The 20913-nt window shown below is 39.6% G+C and overlaps 1 protein-coding gene across 26 annotated transcripts in view; it reads left to right on the top strand.

Annotated features, from left to right (window-relative positions):
• The window catches only part of PEAK1 (pseudopodium enriched atypical kinase 1), a 310312-nt gene that overhangs the window by 265382 nt on the left and 24017 nt on the right, over nucleotides 1-20913 (top strand). The gene's annotated exons all lie outside the window — the stretch shown is intronic.

The raw sequence follows: 20913 nt of genomic DNA, 5'->3' as shown, positions 1-20913 counted from the left end.
ACAAGATTGGATAATGTAAAGAATCTATAATGTATCCCAGATTTCTGGCTTGGATCAAGCAGACTCAAAAAAGTAAAGATCCCTGTCATTGGAGGTATATAGGCAGAGGCTGATGGACCATCTCTCAGAGATATTGTGAGGAGGATGCTGCACTGCAAAGAGGGTTGAGCTAAATTACTTCAGAGGTGCCTGCCAATGCAAAGATTCTGCAATTCTCTGATCATCTTCACTCGTCTTCCTTGAATGCTCAGTGACTTCTTACCTGTCTCCCTTGAGTGCCACACACTTTCCTTCCTTCTGAAAAGCAAAGCCTGAGGCAGAATAAGGATTTCTCAGTGCTCTTCTTCCATGAAGTCAGGAGAGAGGTGAGTAGCCTGGACTACTACATGCAGAGCACAAGCAAGATTCATATGAACCACTGACCAATCCTTAGACTGTTTGGAAACCAGTGGCATCTATCATTGAAGTTTTTTTTACCTCATTTCTCATCTCCTTTCTTCTTTGTCCTTTTCCTTTGTCAGGTTATTGTAAGGAAAAATAATTCTAACACTAGCTAGTGTACTTGGAAATAAAGGAGTCCCTAAGAAGGCCAGAAAATTATGGTAACACTGTGGGAGATAATACTTTAATATCTCTTTTTGGGAAACTCAATCATAACAACCCATATGCAGTTGAAAATACATTTCGTAAGAAGAAGACTTCCATTCTAAGTTCCAGAAGCTTTCTGTGATTTGGGAGTAGGGGAAACATACTATAGTTTACCTAAACTACTATCTTGGATACCGTTTTCAAGTTGGAACAGATTTTATCATCAAACAGCTTATTGGACTTTTCCCATTATTTGATATTTTGTGAGGCATATTATAAAATGAAAATGTACTGTTTACTGTATACCCTCAGACAGCATAATATATCAGAAATTATCATATCTTCTAGACATTCTTATTAAACCAAAATTTCTTTCATGATAGCCTCAGTAAAATATTTAATTTTTACTAATTGTACCATATTTGATGGCATCTCTATAAATTTTTATTAGCTGACATTAGTTAAAATTATTTTATTTCGGGAGCCAAGATGGCCGAATAGGAACAGCTCCAGTCTGCAGCTCCCAGCATGAGCAACGCAGAAGACGGGTGATTTCTGCATTTCCATCTGAGGTACCGGGTTCATCTCACTAGGGAGTGCCAGACAGTGGGTGCAGGACAGTGGGTGCGGCGCACCGTGCGCGAGCCGAAGCAGGGCGAGGCACTACCTCACTCGGGAAGTGCAAGGGGTCAGGGAGTTCCCTTTCCTAGTCAAAGAAAGGGGTGACAGACGACACCTGGAAAACCGGGTCACTCCCACCCTAATACTGTGCTTTTCCAACGGGCTTAAAAAATGGCACACCAGGAGATTATATCCCGCACATGGCTCAGAGGGTCCTATGCTCACGGAGTCTCACTGATTGCTAGCACAGCAGTCTGAGATCAAACTGCAAGGCAGCAGTGAGGCTGGGGGAGGGGTGCCTGCCGTTGCCCAGGCTTGATTAGGTAAACAAAGCAGCCCAGAAGCTCGAACTGGGTGGAGCCCACCACAGCTCAAGGAGGCCTGCCTGCCTCTGTAGGCTCCACCTCTGGGGGCAGGGCACAGACAAACAAAAGGACAGCAGTAACCTCTGCAGACTTAAATGTCCCTGTCTGACAGCTTTGAGGAGAGTAGTGGTTCTCCCAGCACGCAGCTGGAGATCTGAGAACGGGCAGACTGCCTCCTCAAATGGGTCCCTGACCCCTGAGCAGCCTAACTGGGAGGCATCCCCCAGTAGGGGCAGACTGACACCTCACACGGCCGGGTACTCCTCTGAGACAAAACTTCCAGAGGAACGATCAGGCAGCAGCATTTGCAGGTCACCAAAATCCACTGTTCTACAGCCACCGCTGTTCTGCAGCCACCGCTGCTGACACCCAGGCAAAAAGGGTCTGGAGTGGACATCTAGCAAACTCCAACAGACCTGCAGCTGAGGGTCCTGTCTGTTAGAAGGAAAACCAACAAACAGAAAGGACATCCACACCAAAACCCATCTATACATCACCATCATCAAAGACCAAAAGTAGATAAAACCACAAAGATGGGGAAAAAACAGAGCAGAAAAACTGGAAACTCTAAAAAGCAGAGCACTCTCCTCCTCCAAAGGAACACAGTGCCTCACCAGCAACAGAACAAAGCTGGATGGAGAATGACTTTGACGAGTTGAGAGAAGAAGGCGTCAGACGATCAAACTACTCTGAGCTACAGGAGGAAATTCTAACCAATGGCAAAGAAATTAGAAACTTTGAAAAAAAATTAGATGAATGGATAACTAGAATAACCAATGCAGAGAAGTCCTTAAAGGAGCTGATGGAGCTGAAAGCTAAGGCTCGAGAACTACGTGAAGAATGCAGACGCCTCAGGAGCCGATGCGATCAACTGGAAGGAAGGGTATCAGTGATGGAAGACGAAATGAATGAAATGAGGCGAGAAGGGAAGTTTAGAGAAAAAAAGAATAAAAAGAAATGAACAAAGCCTCCAAGAAATATGGGACTATGTGAAAAGACCAAATCTACATCTGATTGGTGCACCTGAAAGTGACGGGGAGAATGGAACCAAGCTGGAAAACACTCTGCAGGATATTATCCAGGAGAAGTTCCCCAATCTAGCAAGGCAGGCCAACATTCAGATTCGGGAAATACAGAGAACGCCACAGATACTCCTCGAGAAGAGCAACTCCAAGACACATAATTGTCAGATTCACCAAAGTTGAAATGAAGGAAAAAATGTTAAGGGCAGCCAGAGAGAAAGGTCGGGTTACCCACAAAGGGAAGCCCATCAGACTAACAGCTGATCTCTTGGCAGAAACTCTACAAGCCAGAAGAGAGTGGGGGCCAATATTCAACATTCTTAAAGAAAAGAATTTTCAACCCAGAATTTCATATCCAGGCAAACTAAGCTTCATAAGTGAAGGAGAAATAAAATACTTTACAGACAAGCAAATGCTGAGAGATTTTGTCACCACCAGGCCTGCCCTGAAAGAGCTCCTGAAGGAAGCACTAAACATGGAAAGGAACAACCGGTTCCAGCCACTGCAAAAACATGCCAAAATGTAAAGACCATCAAGGCTAGGAAGAAACTGCATCAACTAACGAGCAAAATAACCAGCTAACATCATAATGACAGGATCAAATTCACACATAACAATATTAACTTTAAATATAAATGGGCTAAATGCTCCAATTAAAAGACACAGACTGGCAAATTGGATAAAGAGTCAAGACCCATCAGTGTGCTGTATTCAGGAAACCCATCTCACACGCAGAGACACACATAGGCTCAAAATAAAGGGATGGAGGAAGATCTACCAAGCAAATGGAAAACAAAAAAAGGCAGGGGTTGCAATCCTAGTCTCTGCTGAAACAGACTTTAAACCAACAAAGATCAAAAGAGACAAAGAAGGCCATTACATAATGGTAAAGGGATCAATTGAACAAGAAGAACTAACTATCCTAAATATATATGCACCCAATACAGGAGCACCCAGATTCATAAAGCAAGTCCTTAGAGACCTACAAAGAGACTTAGACTCCCACACAATAATAATGGGAGACTTTAACACCCCACTGTCAACATTAGACAGATCAACAAGACAGAAAGTTAACAAGGATACCCAGGAATTGAACTCAGCTCTGCACCAAGTGGACCTAATAGACATCTACAGAACTCTGCACCCCAAATCAACAGAATATACATTTTTTTCAGCACCACACCACACCTATTCCAAAACTGACCACATAGTTGGACGTAAAGCACTCCTCAGCAAATGTAAAAGAACAGAAATTATAACAAACTGTCTCTCAGGCCACGGTGCAATCAAACTAGAACTCAGGATTAAGAAACTCACTCAAAACCGCTCAACTACATGGAAACTGAACAACCTGCTCCTGAATGACTACTGGGTACATAATGAAATGAAGGCAGAAATAAAGATGTTCTTTGAAACCAATGAGAACAAAGACACAACATACCAGAATCTCTGGGACACATTCAAAGCAGTGCGTAGAGGGAAATTTATAGCACTAAATGCCCACAAGAGAAGGCAGGAAAGATCTAAAATTGACACCCTAACATCACAATTAAGAGAACTAGAAAAGCAAGAGCAAACACATTCAAAAGCTAGCAGAAGGCAAGAAATAACTAAAATCAGAGCAGAAGTGAAGGAAATAGAGACACAAAAAACCCTTCAAAAAATCAATGAATCCAGGAACTGGTTTTTTGAAAAGATCAACAAAATTGATAGACCGCTAGCAAGACTAATAAAGAAGAAAAGAGAGAAGAGATTCAGAGAGACGCAATAAAAAATGATAAAGGGGATATCACCACCGATCCCACAGAAATGCAAACTACCATCAGAGAATACTACAGACACCTCTACACAAATAAACTGGAAAACCTAGAAGAAATGGATAAATTCCTCGACACATACACCCATCCAAGACTAAACCAGGAAGAAGTTGAATCTCTGAATAGACCAATAACAGGCTCTGAAATGGTGGCAATAATCAATAGCTTACCAACCAAAAAAAGTCCAGGACCAGATGGATTCACAGCCGAATTCTACCAGAGGTACAAGGAGGAACTGGTACCATTCCTTCTGAAACTATTCCAATCAATAGAAAAAGAGGGAATCCTCCCTAACTCAATTTATGAGGCCAGCATCATCCTGATACCAAAGCCTGGCAGAGACACAACCAAAAAAGAGAATTTTAGACCAATATCCTTGATGAACATTGATGCAAAAATCCTCAATAAAATACTGGCAAACCAAATCCAGCAGCACATCAAAAAGCTTATCCACCATGATCAAGTGGGCTTCATCCCTGGGATGCAAGGCTGGTTCAACATTCTCAAATCAATAAATGTAATCCAGCATATAAACAGAACCAAAGACAAAAACCACATGATTATCTCAATAGATACAAAAAAGGCCTTTGACAAAATTCAACAACGCTTCATGCTAAAAACTCTCAATAAATGAGGTATTGATGGGACAAATATCAAAATAATAAGAGCTATCTATGACAGACCCACAGCCAATATCGTAATGAATGAGCAAAAACTGGAAGCATTCCATTTGAAAACTGGCACAAGACAGGGATGCCCTCTCTCGCCACTCCTATTCAACATAGTGTTGGAAGTTCTGGCCAGGGCAATCAGGCAGGAGAAGGAAATAAAGGGTATTCAATTAGGAAAAGAGGAAGTCAAATTGTCCCTGTTTGCAGATGACATGATTGTATATCTAGAAAACCGCATCGTCTCAGCCCAAAATCTCCTTAAGCTGATAAGCAACTTCAGCAAAGTCTCAGGATACAAAATCAATGTACAAAAGTCACAAGCATTCTTATACACCAATAACAGACAAACAGAGAGCCAAATCATGAGTGAACTCCCATTCACAATTGCTTCAAAGAGAATAAAATACCTAGGAATCCAACTTACAAGGGATGTGAAGGACCTCTTCAAGGAGAACTACAAACCACTGCTCAATGAAATGAAAGAGGATACAAACAAATGGAAGAACATTACATGTTCATGGGTGGGAAGAATCAATATCGTGAAAATGGCCATACTGCCCAAGGTAATTTATAGGTTCAATGCCATCCGTATCATGCTACCAATGACTTTCTTCACAGAATTGGAAAAAACTACTTTAAAGTTCATATGAAACCAAAAAAGAGCCCGCATTGCCAAGTCAAAAGCCAAGCCAAAAGAACAGAGGTTTTTGGTTACTACAAGGCTACAGTAACCAAACGGCATGGTACTGGTACCAAAACAGAGATATAGATCAATGGAACAGAACAGAGCCCTCAGAAATAACGCCGCATATCTACAACCATCTGATCTTTGACAAACCTGACAAAAACAAGCAATGGTGAAAGGATTCCCTATTTAATAAATGGTGCTGGGAAAACTGGCTAGCCATATGTAGAAAGCCGAAACTGGATCCCTTCCTTACACCTTATACAAAAATTAATTCAAGATGGATTAAAGACTTACATGTTAGACCTAAAACCATAAAAACCCTAGAAGAAAACCTAGGCAATACCATTCAGGACATAGGCATGGGTAAGGACTTCATGTCTAAAACACCAAAAGCAATGGCAACAAAAGCCAAAATTGACAAATGGGATCTAATTAAACTAAAGAGCTTCTGCACAGCAAAAGAAACTACCATCAGAGTGAACAGGCAACCTACAAAATGGGAGAAAATTTTTGCAATCTATTCGTCTGACAAAGGGCTAATATCCAGAATCTACAATGAACTCAAACAAATTTACAAGAAAAAAAAACACCATCAAAAAGTGGGCAAAGGATATGAACAGACACTTCTCAAAAGAAGACATTTATGCAGCCAAAAGACACATGAAAAAATGCTCATCATCACTGGCCATCAGAGAAATGCAAATCAAAACCACAATGAGATACCATCTCACACCAGTTAGAGTGGTGATCATTAAAAAGTCAGGAAACAACAGGTGCTGGAGAGGATGTGGAGAAACAGGAACACTTTTACACTGTTGGTGGGACTGTAGACTAGTTCAACCATTGTGGAAGTCAGTGTGGCGATTCCTCAGGGCTCTAGAACTAGAAATACCATTTGACCCAGCCATCCCATTACTGGGTATATACCCAAATGACTATAAATCATGCTGCTATAAAGACACATGCACACGTATGTTTATTGCGGCATTATTCACAATAGCAAAGACTTGGAACCAACCCAAATGTCCAACAACGATAGATTGGATTAAGAAAATGTGGCACATATACACCATGGAATACTATGCAGCCATAAGAAATGATGAGTTCATGTCCTTTGTAGGGACATGGATGAAACTGGAAACCATCATTCCCAGCAAACTATCGCAAGGACAAAATACCAAACACCACATGTTCTCACTCATAGGTGGGAATTGGCCAGTGAGAACACATGGACACAGGAAGGGGAACATCACACTCCGGGGAATGTTGTGGGGTGGGGGGAGGGGGGAGGGATAGCATTAGGAGATATACCTAATGTTAAATGACAAGTTAATGGGTGCAGCACACCAACATGGCACATGTATACATATGTAACAAACCTGCACTTTGTGCACATGTACCCTAAAACTTAAAGTGTAATAAAAATAAAATAAATAAATAAATAATTATTTTATTTCATTGTATTCTCAGTTATGAAGACCGGTAGAAAAAAAATAAAGCATTGCCTCTGTGAATATTCTAAGTGCCTAACATATATTAGCTCTTTTAATCCTCACAACCATCCTAAGAGTTATTCTCCCCATTTTTCAGATAAAGAAAGTGAGGCAGAGTGCTTTGCCTAAAGTCACAGAACCAGTAGGAGTTTAACCAGCTGGAATCCAGTCAATCTTAGCCACTAGACTTTAATGTCCTTAATCACTAAATTCTTGTAAAATGCTGAACGGCTCCTACTGTTTTCCTTTTTTTAAAAAAAGAAGTCATGTACTTTCAGACATAAAATTTAAGACTTAAAAAAATCATCATCACTTTGCATTCAAAAACTTAAAATGATTATAGATGCCCTATCAGAAAGATAGCTTTCTCTCTACCTGTTGCCTTCCTTTTAAAAGTATGTGATGCTGCCAGGCACGGTGGCTCACGCCTGTAATCCCAGCACTTTGGGAAGCCAAGGTGGGCAGATCACTTGAGCTCAGGAATTCAAGATTAGCCTAGGCAATATGGCAAAACCCCATCTCTACAAAAAATAACAAAAATTAGCCGAGTGTGGAGGCACGTACCTGTGGTCCCAGCTACTTGGGAGGCTGAGTTAAGATTATCCTTGAGCCCAGGAGGTCAAGGACACAGTGAACTGAGATTGCACCACTGCTTTGCAGCCTGGGTGACAAAGGGAGACACTGTCTTAAAAAAAAAAAAAAGTGATGCCAATAAGATATTGTCCAGTTTTCCTTAAGTGCTCAAGTGTCTCTATACTTGACTCTATAGGGTATAATACATTATGATACAAGGTTGCTTCTTTGGAAAGGTAATAAAGTTGACTCCAATAGTTCTAAGCTAAGGGGGTTTTGTTTTGTTATTTTTCCTAATGAAACAAGTATTTTAGATGGCATTTGGAAATTTGCTTTTTTAATACGTTCAACAAGTCATTTGCATGCAGTTTTAAACTACTCCTTTCAGTAATGTTTTATGATTTAAAGACTTGATAACTTTTAAAAATGGTGTGTTTAAAAACTAAAAGACAGCAAAACCTCCTAACGCAATGGCTTTAGATCCTTTTAAATATTCCAGAACCAGTCCATAAAGACCACTTTCTCTTTTTCCTTTTCTTTGTTTCTTTAATAAGGCAGTGGATGGATTGACAGATGTGGAAGAAACTAAGGGGGAAAAATTCAAGGCTTACCATCGTTTTTACTGTGGAATTTGTTTCTGAAAATTACATTGTGAAGCAGGTTTAGGAAGCAGTGTACTATAGCAGGAAAAAAGATAGATTTGACGGATCCATGGGATTTAGGTTTCTATAACAGCTGTGTCATTGCCCACTTGCATGATTGTGGGCTGGCTATTTAACATCCCTGAGCTTCAATTTCCTCATCCAAAATGAAGGAATAGTGACATCTGCCTTATAGAGCTAGTGGCAGAGAAGTACTTGGTACATAGAAGTCCTTACTAGTTGTGAATTCCTTTATTTCTCCCCAAAAATATACTCTTCTTTTTCCTTTTAAAAAAATACTTTAAATTTTAAATTTTCTTAGAGACAGGGTCTTGCTCTATCACCCATGCTGGAGTGCAGTGGCACTATCATAGCTCACTGCAGCCTCAAACTCCTGGGCTTAAGCAGTCCTCCCTTCCCAGCCTCCCGAGTAGCTGGGTCTACAGGCGTGCACCACATGATCAGCTAATTTTTTAATTTTTTTTTTGTAGAGATAGAGTCTCCCTATGTTGCCCAGGCTGGTCTCAAACTCCTGGCCTCAAGCAGTCCTCCAACCTTGGCCTCCCAAAGCACTGGGATTACAAGGGTGAGCCACCATACCTGGCTTCCTTCTCCTTTAAATATGTTAGATATGGTAGCCAGAAAATGTAAAGTGGAAAGGATTTAAAATGCTTATTAAATGGCTTAAATAAGCAGAACAACAAAATGTAAATCTAAAATATTGTGGGCTTCCTGCACAACTCATGACCAAAGATGTGAAATGAAAAACAGACTACAGGATCCCCAAGGTAGCTAACAGGGAACAGAGGAGAGGTGACAAATAGCGACAGCTGTGCAGATCCAGTTCCTTAAGATCTGCCAATTATAACAAAACAAAGGGACATGGACAATTTGTTGTGTAATTCTCACATTTCTTATATAGTTTTAAAAAACTCCATTTAAAAAAAAAACTCAACTGGAATAGGCCTTGATTACCCTCCTTCAGAATCTCCCGTGAGTCCTCTACCCTCTCAGCCATCTTATTACTTCCACTGTGGTGCAATAGGAGTTGTGATTGAACCATTCCCACAAAGAGCTCCTGATTTATGCAACCCATATATTTTTCTTTTTTACTTTAGGCATCTACCTCCAGGATTAATTCAGATGTCATTCTTCTTGTCCTTAATGTAAATAATGCAAACTTTATTTTGTTCATAACTGAATTAATTATTATTCAATACAGTCACCACTAGGCATATATGGCTTCTTAAATATAAATTTATAAAAATAAAAATTCACTTCCTCAGTCTCACTAACAACATTTCAAATGCCTAGTAGCCGCATGTAGATAGTAGCTACTGCATTAGACAGTGAAGATATAGAACATTTCCATTGTTACACAAAGTTCTATTGAACAGCTCTGCTTTAAAGAATGTGTTATTTGGGGGATTTATATTGTCTTCTATGTTGCACAAAAATCACATTGGTCTTTATGCAACTTGACAACTTAAGAAGGTTGCCCCTCACAGAATGATGATTTTACTCTGGGTGGTGATCATATAAGATCACTTAATGAACTCTGATCTGTGACACCTTAACTGACCCCAAGCTGAATTTTATAGAGTGTCTGTCCCCCAAAATGATTCCCCAAAGAAGTAATAAAATTTGTTTGAATCAGACCTTGAACATTTTCCCTGTGTTTCTGTGTTTATCTCAAAATAGACAGAGATCACTGTTTTTTTAATGTGGCATATATGACTGCTTTATCAGACTGCTAAAATCAGGAGCATGTAATGAGATAGCTCTCCTTCAATCACTTTGTAACCAAGTACTCATATCTTCTACATTCCTTTTTAGAAAGATCTATAATATCTCCCTTTATTCAACCGATTTTTGGCTTGTTCCTCTTTCTGCATCCCAACATCCTAGAGCATTATCTAAAACACACAGTAGGTTCTAAGAATGTGTTTGAGTGAACGAGCTAAAAATGACTTTTGGATTTGACTTTAGAAGATTACCAGATTAGGAAAATCTGGCTCTGCTCAGGAAAGTTCATCTAGGAAAATTTCAAGTCTATGTGCTCCATTAATCAGCTGGCTTTTCTTTTTCTAATATGAGGCTTCGCCCATAGGTTTCCTAATTAAGGAGTTATGTAAACCATGCCTCTGTTTCCTTTCTATAGATCAACACAAGAAACTGTGCACATTTTCTCATTTTACTTACTTTGAGCATCTCCTTTAGGCTTTATCCTTCAAACACTGAAAGAAAACACATAAGTCTTCTGTCTCCAGAACTTCCTTTGGCATTAATATTGATTGTTAGTGTTAAATTTTACGGGGTGGATATACTTAAAAGAATGTCATTACCTTGCTGGCCTTGATGTTGTAATTATAGAATAATGTCATTATAAATGCCAGCTTTTTAAAAAAAATTATTCTGAGGATTACATTACCATTCACTCATTTACTCAACAAATAATTATTGAGCAGACATTATTCCACACACTGCATAGCTAATGATTTGAACCAATGGCTAAAGAATTGCACAGTTTTAGATCATTTAGATGCTTAAAAAATAAAAAACTGAGGTTGAGAGCTTTGAACATTTGTTTGAGCAGTTGTACTTCCTAAAATTGTAATTATTTCTATTTAAAAAGAAATCATACACTCTGTCCCGAAGTTAGCTGCATTCCCATTTAAAAATAGTTTTCCATATACTAGGATTAGTTGAGAGAGTGCAGTATTTAAATTACGTAGATAAATTACCCCCAAATAAATAATCTCTGTTTTTGGAGAGGTTTCCACTAATGAGGACTTACAAAAATTAAGTCAGCCAGCTGCTATACGACTGACATTCTTTAAAATGGTCTCTATATCTGTTTATTTGAGGCTAAACCCAAAGTTTTCTTTGGAAATCAGGTTTGTTTTATTGTTTGGCATGAAGTTGATATCCCCTGTGATTTGCCAGTTGTTGCTTATATTTGACTATGGTAGGCCTCAGCACAGTAATAATGCCTAGGTAGATTAGGCCCCTTCCTCCTAAGCTGCTGATGCCTGCTGGAGGGGGATGATGCACTGAGGGCTAGGTTCAGCCAATGAGAGACCCTATTCATTTGACAAGGCTGTTGCACAGTGATGGTGTGTGGTTTATAAACTCTTCGTATTCCCCACTATGCACTAGTGGAGGTGATGGTCTCTTATTTTGTTCTCCCTTCTCTTTCTCATCTGTATTACTTGTTTTGAGCCCTGGGGAGAAAATTAGGGACGAAGATTGAAATTATAGTTTAAATAGGAAGATAAGTTCTATTTATTTGGGTTTTAATGCTTTTATTCAGCAAACATTTGTTGAACACCAACTATCTCCCTGGTACCAGGCTAAGTGCTGGGAATACTAATGTATTTTTCAAGGACTTCTGATCTTTGGGAGAGATAGACATGGGGCTGGACTCTTAGGACCATGATAGTTGCTGTGATGCAGATATTTAAAGGTTTAATGAAAGCCTTTGCCTGGAGGAGTCTGGAAGAGGGTCACAAAAGGCATATCTTTTACTTGTAGCAAATGGAGAGCCACTGAAGAATTTTGAATAGAGGCACAATCAGGATTTTTTAAAAGATTCTGTGAGCTACCTATGAGATGACAGGAGGCAGAGAGATCAACCAGGAAATCATGCTACTCCTGCACAAGTGGGTCATTGTTAGTGTTCTTTATCCCTAGCACCCTAAGACTGTAATGATTACCTACCAGGTCATAAGCAAACATTTGTTTGCTTTCCAGAACATGATATAGGGCCCGTCAGTCTGAAGACATTTTTTTTTTTTGAGATGGAATCTCACTCTGTAGCCCAAGCTGCAGTGCAGTGGCATGATGGTGGCTCACTGCAACCTCCACTTCCCAGGTTCAAGCGATTCTCATGCCTCAGCCTCCCGAATATCTGGGACTACAGGCACATGCCACCACCCCCAGCTAATTTTTTGTATTTTAGTAGAGATGGGGTTTCACCATGTTGCCCAGGGTGGTCTCGAACTTCTGAGCTCAGGCGATCCACCCACCTCGGCCTCCCGAAGTGCTGGGATTACAGGCATGAGCCACCGCGCCCAGCCTGAAGACATTTTTAAGTGGGGAGAAAGTAAAGAGGTAGATTATGGAAGCTCAGAAAAAGAGAAAAGTAAGTTTTGAGTGTGGTTTAGTCAAACATATTTGTCCAAAAGAATGTTTTTAGCATATAGCAAGGCAAGATTTAGAACACAATCTATTTTTTTCTGTTTAGAACACTGGTATGCCACAAAAATGTAGAGTATGTGATGTTATATTAGGCCTGCTGAAAGCTGAGCTTGGTGTCTGGTCCCAGGGGCTTGACAGGAATGTACAGGATTAAAAGTTTAAAATAAAAACAGCTAAGATACCAAGCTTTTAAAACATTGACCCAAATGATTGGAATTCAGTTAGGAGAACTTGTCTTTCTTGGAGGAAAAAAACTAAAAGCACAAACCAGTTTTAGACTTAGGAGAATGGCTTGACCTACTTGCACGGGCTGTGGAATGTTTGTGGTTTCATTTGGAACGCATAAGTTTCTCATTCTCATGTGGAAATCTCCTTAGCTCCCAGGAGATCGTATCCTGCTATTTGGGAAGAGAAGCCACGTTACTTATCTTTATTTCCTTGCTACCTTGGCTGTCCATTTCCATTTTGAATTGATGACCAACTCTGTTGACTCTGTCTCTCAGTCAGGCAGCCACTTACTGCATACCTGCTGTGCGCCTTACATCACATCAGGTTCTGAGGGGATGTAAAAACACACACTTTATAAAAGGCTAAAAATGCTCTAGTAAAGCAAAAAGTGCTAAGAGAACACAGAGGAAGAAGCTATGGCTTCCAGTTTGAGGTGGAGGAGTAGAGAGTAGGGAAGGCTTCATTTGGTAAGTGCCATTTGAGCTAGGCCAAGGACAGACACCCTTGCTAAGGCAAAAATGTAAAAATAAAAATATGGAACATATTAACAGGAAATGAGTGATTCATAGGAAGGGTTGATGAGAAATAGTGGTAGATAAGACAGAGAACCTTGACCAACTTGCTGAGGAGTTTGAACTTCGTTCTCTAGCTGGCAGAAAGTCACACGATCAGCCGTTCTTCACCTCCTCTGATAAGCATTAAAGAGCTGCTGATGATGATAGACCTTCTCTCCCTTGTCAGTTCTGAGGTTATAAAAGAAAAAAAGGTACTTTTGGAATTCTCCATTTCTCTCATGTCTGTGATTATTTTTGTTTCTTCTAATTTGGAGAAATGGGTAGAACATGGCTGCCCATAAAGCTTCTTATAGGGCCCACACTGGAATAGGTAAGAATAGGTTCATGTTCTAGTTTTCTTATTTATTCCATTCTGCTCTCAGCCCAGATTCTTTGCTTGGTGTTGGGTACACAAATGAGACACAGTCCATTTCCTCAATGAGCAAACCAGTAGGGAATTCAGAACGGAACACAAGTCAAGGGTTGTAAGTGCTTACAGAGAAATATTCACAGGGTCTATCTGAGGGCCCAAGAAAGGTCAATTCTGGGGAGTGGAGTAAGAAATATTCCCTAGAAGCAGAATATTTAAAGATGAGAGGAGTGGGAAACTATTCCTGGAAGAGGATCAGCATGAGCAAAGACAAAAAGCACAAAGGAAGCGTAAAATTGGCCAAGAGTGCTGGAGAAACCGCAAGTAGTTTGGTGGCTCTGACTTAGGATATAAGAGGAAATGCGACGAGAAACAGGTATATCGGGGCCAGATCATGAAAGGCTCACTTTCTTTGCTTGAAGACGATCTTTAGGACAGAATTTTTTAAAGCAGAGAAGTGTCATGAAATGCTTTGGCGTTTGAAAAACATCTCTCTAGTGGTTTGTGTGGTGAGGGAGGTAAAACTGGAGACAGCAATAATAGGAGACTGTCACAGTTGTCAGGCAAGGATGATAGGGCCTCAGCTGGTGCAATTCACTGCTTCTAACCTTCTCTGTGGTGCTTCATCTCTGAAAGGTCTAGGTAAGTAACTGAAAAATTAGGACTTATTACAAAGCATACTTCTGTTGTCTTGTAAATAAACCATGGTCTGACGTCTCACATTAGCCAAGAGAAAATAGGGCTGGGGCAGCTTTGGGAAGGAGACCCCACCATCACAGGAAACATTCAGTAAATGCCAAGCCCCTACATCCTTAGTTAAGGGCACAGAGGAATGAGAAGATAAGACTGGAAACTGAATTGATGGTTGTTTCTAAGAATGGATTGTTGATTTTCTTTATTGAGATATAATTTATATTCCATAAAATTCACCCTACTAAAGTGTGCAATTCAGTTAGTTTTAGTATATTCACAGAATTTTGCAAGCATCACTAATGTCTAATTTCAGAGCATTTTCATCATCCCAAACAGAAACCCATTAGCAGTCACTGTCCCTTCTCCCCTTCCCCCAGCCCCTTACAACAGCTAATCTACTTTCTGTCTCTATGCCTTTATGTATTTCTGGAAATTTCATATAAGTGGAATCATATAATATGTGGTCATTTTTGACTGACTTCTCTCACTTAGCATAATGTTTTCAAGGTTTTTCCATGTTTTAGCATACATACATCAGTACTTCACTCCTCTTATGCCTGAATAATAGTCAATTGTATGGGTGTACCACATTTAATTTATCCATTCATCAGATGATGGACATCTGGTTTGTTTCTTCTTTTTGGCTATTATAAATGCTGCTGCTTATGAACATTTGCATATAAAGTTTTGGTGGACATGTTTTCAGTTGTCTTGGGTATATACCCAGGAGTCGAAATGCTGGGTCAAATAGTAACTGTATGTTTAACTTTTTGAGGAACTACCAAAATATTTTACAAGATGGTGGCACCATTTTAGATTCCTACTAGCAATGTATAAGCATTTGAATTTCTCCACATCCTCACCAACACTTGCCTGTGTGTTTTATTACAGCTAACCTAGTAGATGTGAAATGATGTCTCAGTTTGCATTTACCTCATGAGTGATGATGCCAAACATCTTTCCACACACACTGGCCATTTATATATCTTCTTTGAAGAAATAGCTATGCAAATCTTTTACCCATTTTTACTTGGGTTATTTATCTTTTTCAAAAGAGTTCCTTATATATTCTGAATATAAGTCTCTTATCAGATAGGTAATTTGAACATATTTTCTCCCATTCTGTGAGTTGTCTTTTTTACTTTCTTAAAGATGTCCTTTGAAGCATAAAAGTTTATAATTTTTATTGACTTCCAATCTACTTTTTCTTTTGTTACTTATACTTTAGGTATCATATCTAAGAAACCATTACCTAACCCAAGGTTGCAAAGATTTATTCCTACTTTTTTTCTAAGAGTTTTTAGTTTTAGCTCTTATATTTAAATTTTTCATACATTTTTAGTTAATTTTTGTGTATAGTGTGAGGTAGGGATTCAATATCATTATTTTGCTTGAAACTGTTCTTTCCCTGTTGAATTGTTTTGGCAATCTTGTCAAAAATCAGTTGGCCTTAAAGATAAGTGTTCACTTCTGCGCTCTCAAATATATTTCATTCATCTATATTTCTATTCTTACGCCAGTACCACATACTCTTGATTACTATAATTTTGTAATAAGTTGGAATTGGAAAGTGTAACTTTTCCAACTTTATTCTTTTTAAAGACTTTGACCACTCTAGGTTTCTTCTATTTCCATATGAATTTTAGGATGAGCCTGCCAGTTTCTGCAAGAAGTCTAACTGGAATTTTGATAGGGATTACATTAAATCTGTAGATGAATTTTGGGAATATTTCCCTTTTAACAATATAAAGTCTCTGATCCATGAGCATAAGATATCTTTCCATTTGCTTTTTAGTTTCTTTCAGCGATGTTTTATAGTTTTCAAAGTACAAGTCTTACACTAGTTTTGTTAGGTTTATTTCTGGTTACTTTATCCTTTTTGATGGTGTTGTAAATAGAATTGTCTTCTTAATTTTATTTTGGATCATTCATTTATAATGTTTAGAAATGAATTGGTTTTTGTATGTTGATCTTGTATCCTGTAAACTTGCTGAACTGGTATATTCATTCTAATAGTTTTTTTGTGTGTGGATTCGCTACGCTTCTCAATATACACGATTATATTATCTGTGAATGATGAGATAGTTTTACTTTCCTCTTTACAATCTGGATGTCTTTATCTCTTTTTCTTTCCTAATATCCCTGACTAGAACCTCCTGTACAACGTAGAATAGAAATGGGTGAGGTGCAGTGGCTCACACCTGTAATCCCATCACTTTGGGAGGCCAAGGCAGGCAGGTCACTTGAGCTCAGGAGTTTGAGACCAGCCTGAGCAACATGGCAAAACCCTGTCTCTATGAAAAATAGTAGTCCTGGCTACTTGGGGGACTGAGGTAGAAGGATCACTTGAGCCTGGGAGGTCAAGGCTGCAGTGAGCCGAGATTGTGCCACTGCACTCCAGCCTGGGTGACAAAGCAAGACCCTGTCTGGAAAAAAAAAAGACACAAAGAAAAAGAAAAAAAAAGAAATGGCAAGAACGCAAATCCTTGTCTTGTTCCTGATATTACAGGAGAAATTTCCAGTCTTTTATCATTAAGTATGATGTTAGCTCTTTTACAAAGATGCCCTTTCCTTTATCAGGTTGAGGATGTTCTCTTCTGTTTCTAGTTCATTGAGTGTTATTATTATGGAAAGGTGTTTGGTTTTATCAAATGTTTTTTCTGCATCTATTAAGGTGATTATGTGAGCTTTTTTCCCCCTTTATTCCGTTGGCATGGTATATTACATTGATTGATTTTCAGATGTTAAACCAACCTTGCATTCCTGGAATAAATCCCACCTTGTTGTGGTGTATAATCCTTTTTTATATGTTGCTGGATTCGGTTTGCTAGCATATTGTGTAGATTTTCACATCTGTATTCATAAAAGACATTAGTCTCTAGTTTTCTTTTTATGTCTTTGTCTAGTTTTAGTATTTAGGTAATATTGGCTCCATTGAATTCAAGTTGGGAAGCATTCCTTCCTCCTGTTCTATTTTTTGGAAAAGTTTTCAAAGGATTGGTATTAATACTTCTTTAAACATTTGGTAGAATTCATCAGTGAAGCCATCTGGTCCTGGGTTTTTCTTTGTGGGAATTTTTTAAAATACTAATTCAATTTCTTTCCTTATTATAGATATCTATACAATTTTACTACTTTCTGTCTGTCAGTAGTAAATACTTATTCCTTCATTCAAGAAGTTGTTATTGTTGATTCTATCTAGACCTTGTTCTTGGCACAGAGATTACAGCAGTGAATAAAACAAAAGCTCTGGCCGTCTTGAAGCTTAGCATTCTCATATTTTTTCTCTTCTCTTACTCTCTTGCTCTCTCTCTCCCCCCCCCCAATATATATATATATATATAGACACAATTTATATATATATATTATATGTGTATATATATGTGTGTTGTTGTTTGTTTATATTTAATATTGTTCTATTACTTATAAAAATATTACTACATGACATGGGTGGAGAAAAGAGGTCCTTGAGTTTGCAATATATATTGCTGTAGCTTATATAAATTCTTAGATATTCTTGAAGAAAGTAGTGTGCATGGGAAATGGATATTGTCATGTGCTATATAATGATGTTTTGGTCAACAGTGGACTGCACAAACAACACTGGTCTCATAGGATTATGATGGAGCTGAAAAACTCCCGTTACCTAGTGACATAGCCATTGTGACATCACAGCGCAAGGCATTACTCACGTGTTTGTGGTGATGCTGGTGTAAACAAACCTACTGCACTGCCAGTCATAAAAGTATAGCACATACAGTTATGTATAGTACATAATACTTGGTGATATACTACTGAGTTACTGGTTTATGCATTTTCTGTACTATTACCATAACTTTAAAGTGTACTCCTACTTATTTTTTAAAAAACTGTAAAACAGCCTCAGGCATGTCCTTCAGGAGGTATACCAGAAGAAGGCATTGTTATCTTAGGAGATGACAGCTCCATGTGTGTTACTGCCCCTGAAGACCTGCCACTGGGACAGGATGTGGAGGTGGAAGACCGTGATATTGATATTCTTGACCCTGTGTAGGCCTTTGTCATCATTGTCCCTGTCTTCACATGGTGTTTTTTCTTATAAGGACACCAGTCATACTGGATTAGGGCCCACTCTAATGACCTCATCTTAACTTGATTACATCTACAAAGACTTTATTTCCAAATAAGGTCACATTCACATGTACCAGGGGTTAGGACTAGTAATATGTGTGTTTGTGTCTTCGTTTTTAACAAAAAAGTTTATTAAAAAAAAAGTTTTGTTTAAATAGGGAAAGATTTGTAGCATAAAGACACAAAGAAAAAACAATTTTTTTTTTTTTTTTGAGACAGAGTCTCGCTCTGTCACCCAGGCTGGAGTGCAGTGGTATGATCTCGGCTCACTGCAACCTCCGCCTCCCAGGTTCAAACGATTCTCCTACTTCAGCCTCCTGAGTAGCTGGGACTATAGGCATGCGCCACCATGCCTGGCTAATTTTTGTATTTTTAGTACAGACACAGTTTCCATGTTGGCCAGGCTGGTCTCAAACTCCTGGCCTCAAGTGGTCCACCCACCTTGGCCTTCCAAAGTGCTGGGATTATAGGCATAAGCCACTGTGCCTGGCCCAAAGAAAAAATATTTTGAAATAGTGTACAGTGTATCTTAAGCTAAGTGTTATTATAAAAGTTAAACAAAATTTATAAAGTTAAACAAAATTTAAGTTTATAAAGTTAAAAAGTTAAGTAAGCTAAGGTTAATTTATTATTGGAGAAAAATTTTTAAATAAATTTAGTATAGCCTAAGTATACAGTATATATAAAGTCTACAGGAGTGTATGGTAATAATATGCAAGGCCTTTACATTCACTCACCACTCACTCAGTGACTCACGCAGGGCTACTTCCAGTCCTGCAGGCTCCTTTCATGGTAAGTGCCCTATACAAGCATACCATTTTTTATCTTTTATACTGTATTTTTACTGTACCTTTTCTACATTTAGATACACAAGTAGTGTGTTAGTCCATTTTCACGCTGCTGATAAAGTCATATCCAAGACTGGGCAATTCACAAAAGAAGGAGGTTTATTGGACTTACAGTTCCACATAGCTGAGGAGGCCTCACAATCATGGTGGAAGGCAAGGAGGAGCAAGTCACATCTTATGTGAATGGCAGCAGGCAAAGAGAGAGCTTATGCAGAGGAACTCCTCTTTTTAAAACCATCAGATCTTGTGAGACTTACTCACTATCATGAGAACAGCATGGGGAAGACCTGCCCCCATGATTCAGTTACCTCCCACCAGGTCCCTCCCACAACACGTGGGAATTCAAGATGAAATTTGGGTGGGGACACAGCCAAACCATATCATTCCACCCCTTGCCCCTCCCAGATCTCATGTCCTCACATTTCAAAACCTATCAGGCCTTTCCAACAGTCCCCTAAAGTCTTAACTCATTTCAACATTAACTCAAAAGTCCATAGTCCAAAGTCTCATCCGAGACAAGGCAAGTCCCTTCCACCCATGAGCCTGTAAAATCAAAAGCAAGTTAATTACTTCCTAGATACAATGCAGGTACAGTCATTGGGTAAATACAGCCATTCCAAATGGGAGAAATTGGCCAGAACAAAGGGGCTACAGGCCCCACACAAGTCCGAAATCCAGCGGGGCAGTCAAATCTTAAAGTTCCAAAATTATCTCCCTTGACTCCATGTCTTGCATCCGGGTCATGATGATGCAAGACATGGGTTCCCATGGTCTTGGGCAGCTCCATCCCTGTGGCTTTGCAGGGTATAGCCTCCCTCCCAGCTGCTTTGAGGGGCTGGCATTGAGTGTCTGTGGCTTTTCCACACACATGGTTCAAGCTGTCAGTGGATCTACCATTCTGGGATCTGGAGGACAGTGGCCCTCTTCTCACAGCTCCACTAGGCAGTGCCTCAGTAGGGACTCTGTGTGGGGGCTCCGACCCCACATTTCCCTTTCACACTGCCCTAGCAGAGGTTCTCCATGAGGGCCCGACCCCTGCAGCCAACTTATGCCTCAGCATCCAGGTGTTTTCATACATCCTCTGAAACCTAGGCAGAGGTTCCCAAACCCCAGTTCTTGACCTCTGTGCACTCACAGGCTCAATGCCACATGGAAGCTGCCAAGGCTTGGGGCTTGCACCCTCTGAAGCCACGGCCTGAGCTCTACAAGTGGCCCCTTTCAGCCATGGCTGGAGTGGTTAAGATACAGGGCACCAAGTCCCTAGGCTGCACACAGCAAGGGGACCCTGGGCCTGGCCCACGAAACTACTTTTTTCTCCTAGGCCTTCGGGCCTGTGATGGGAGGGGCTGCCGTGAAGACCGTTGACATGCCCTGGAGAAATATTTCCCATTGTCTTGGGGATTAACCTTCAGCTCCTCGTTACTTATGCAA

This window comes from Pan troglodytes, chromosome 16 (genome assembly GCF_028858775.2).
Source record: "Pan troglodytes isolate AG18354 chromosome 16, NHGRI_mPanTro3-v2.0_pri, whole genome shotgun sequence".
NCBI lineage: Eukaryota > Metazoa > Chordata > Mammalia > Primates > Hominidae > Pan > Pan troglodytes.
The sequence above is the reverse complement of the archived record's forward strand: the minus strand, read 5'-3'. Positions and strand labels throughout refer to the sequence as shown.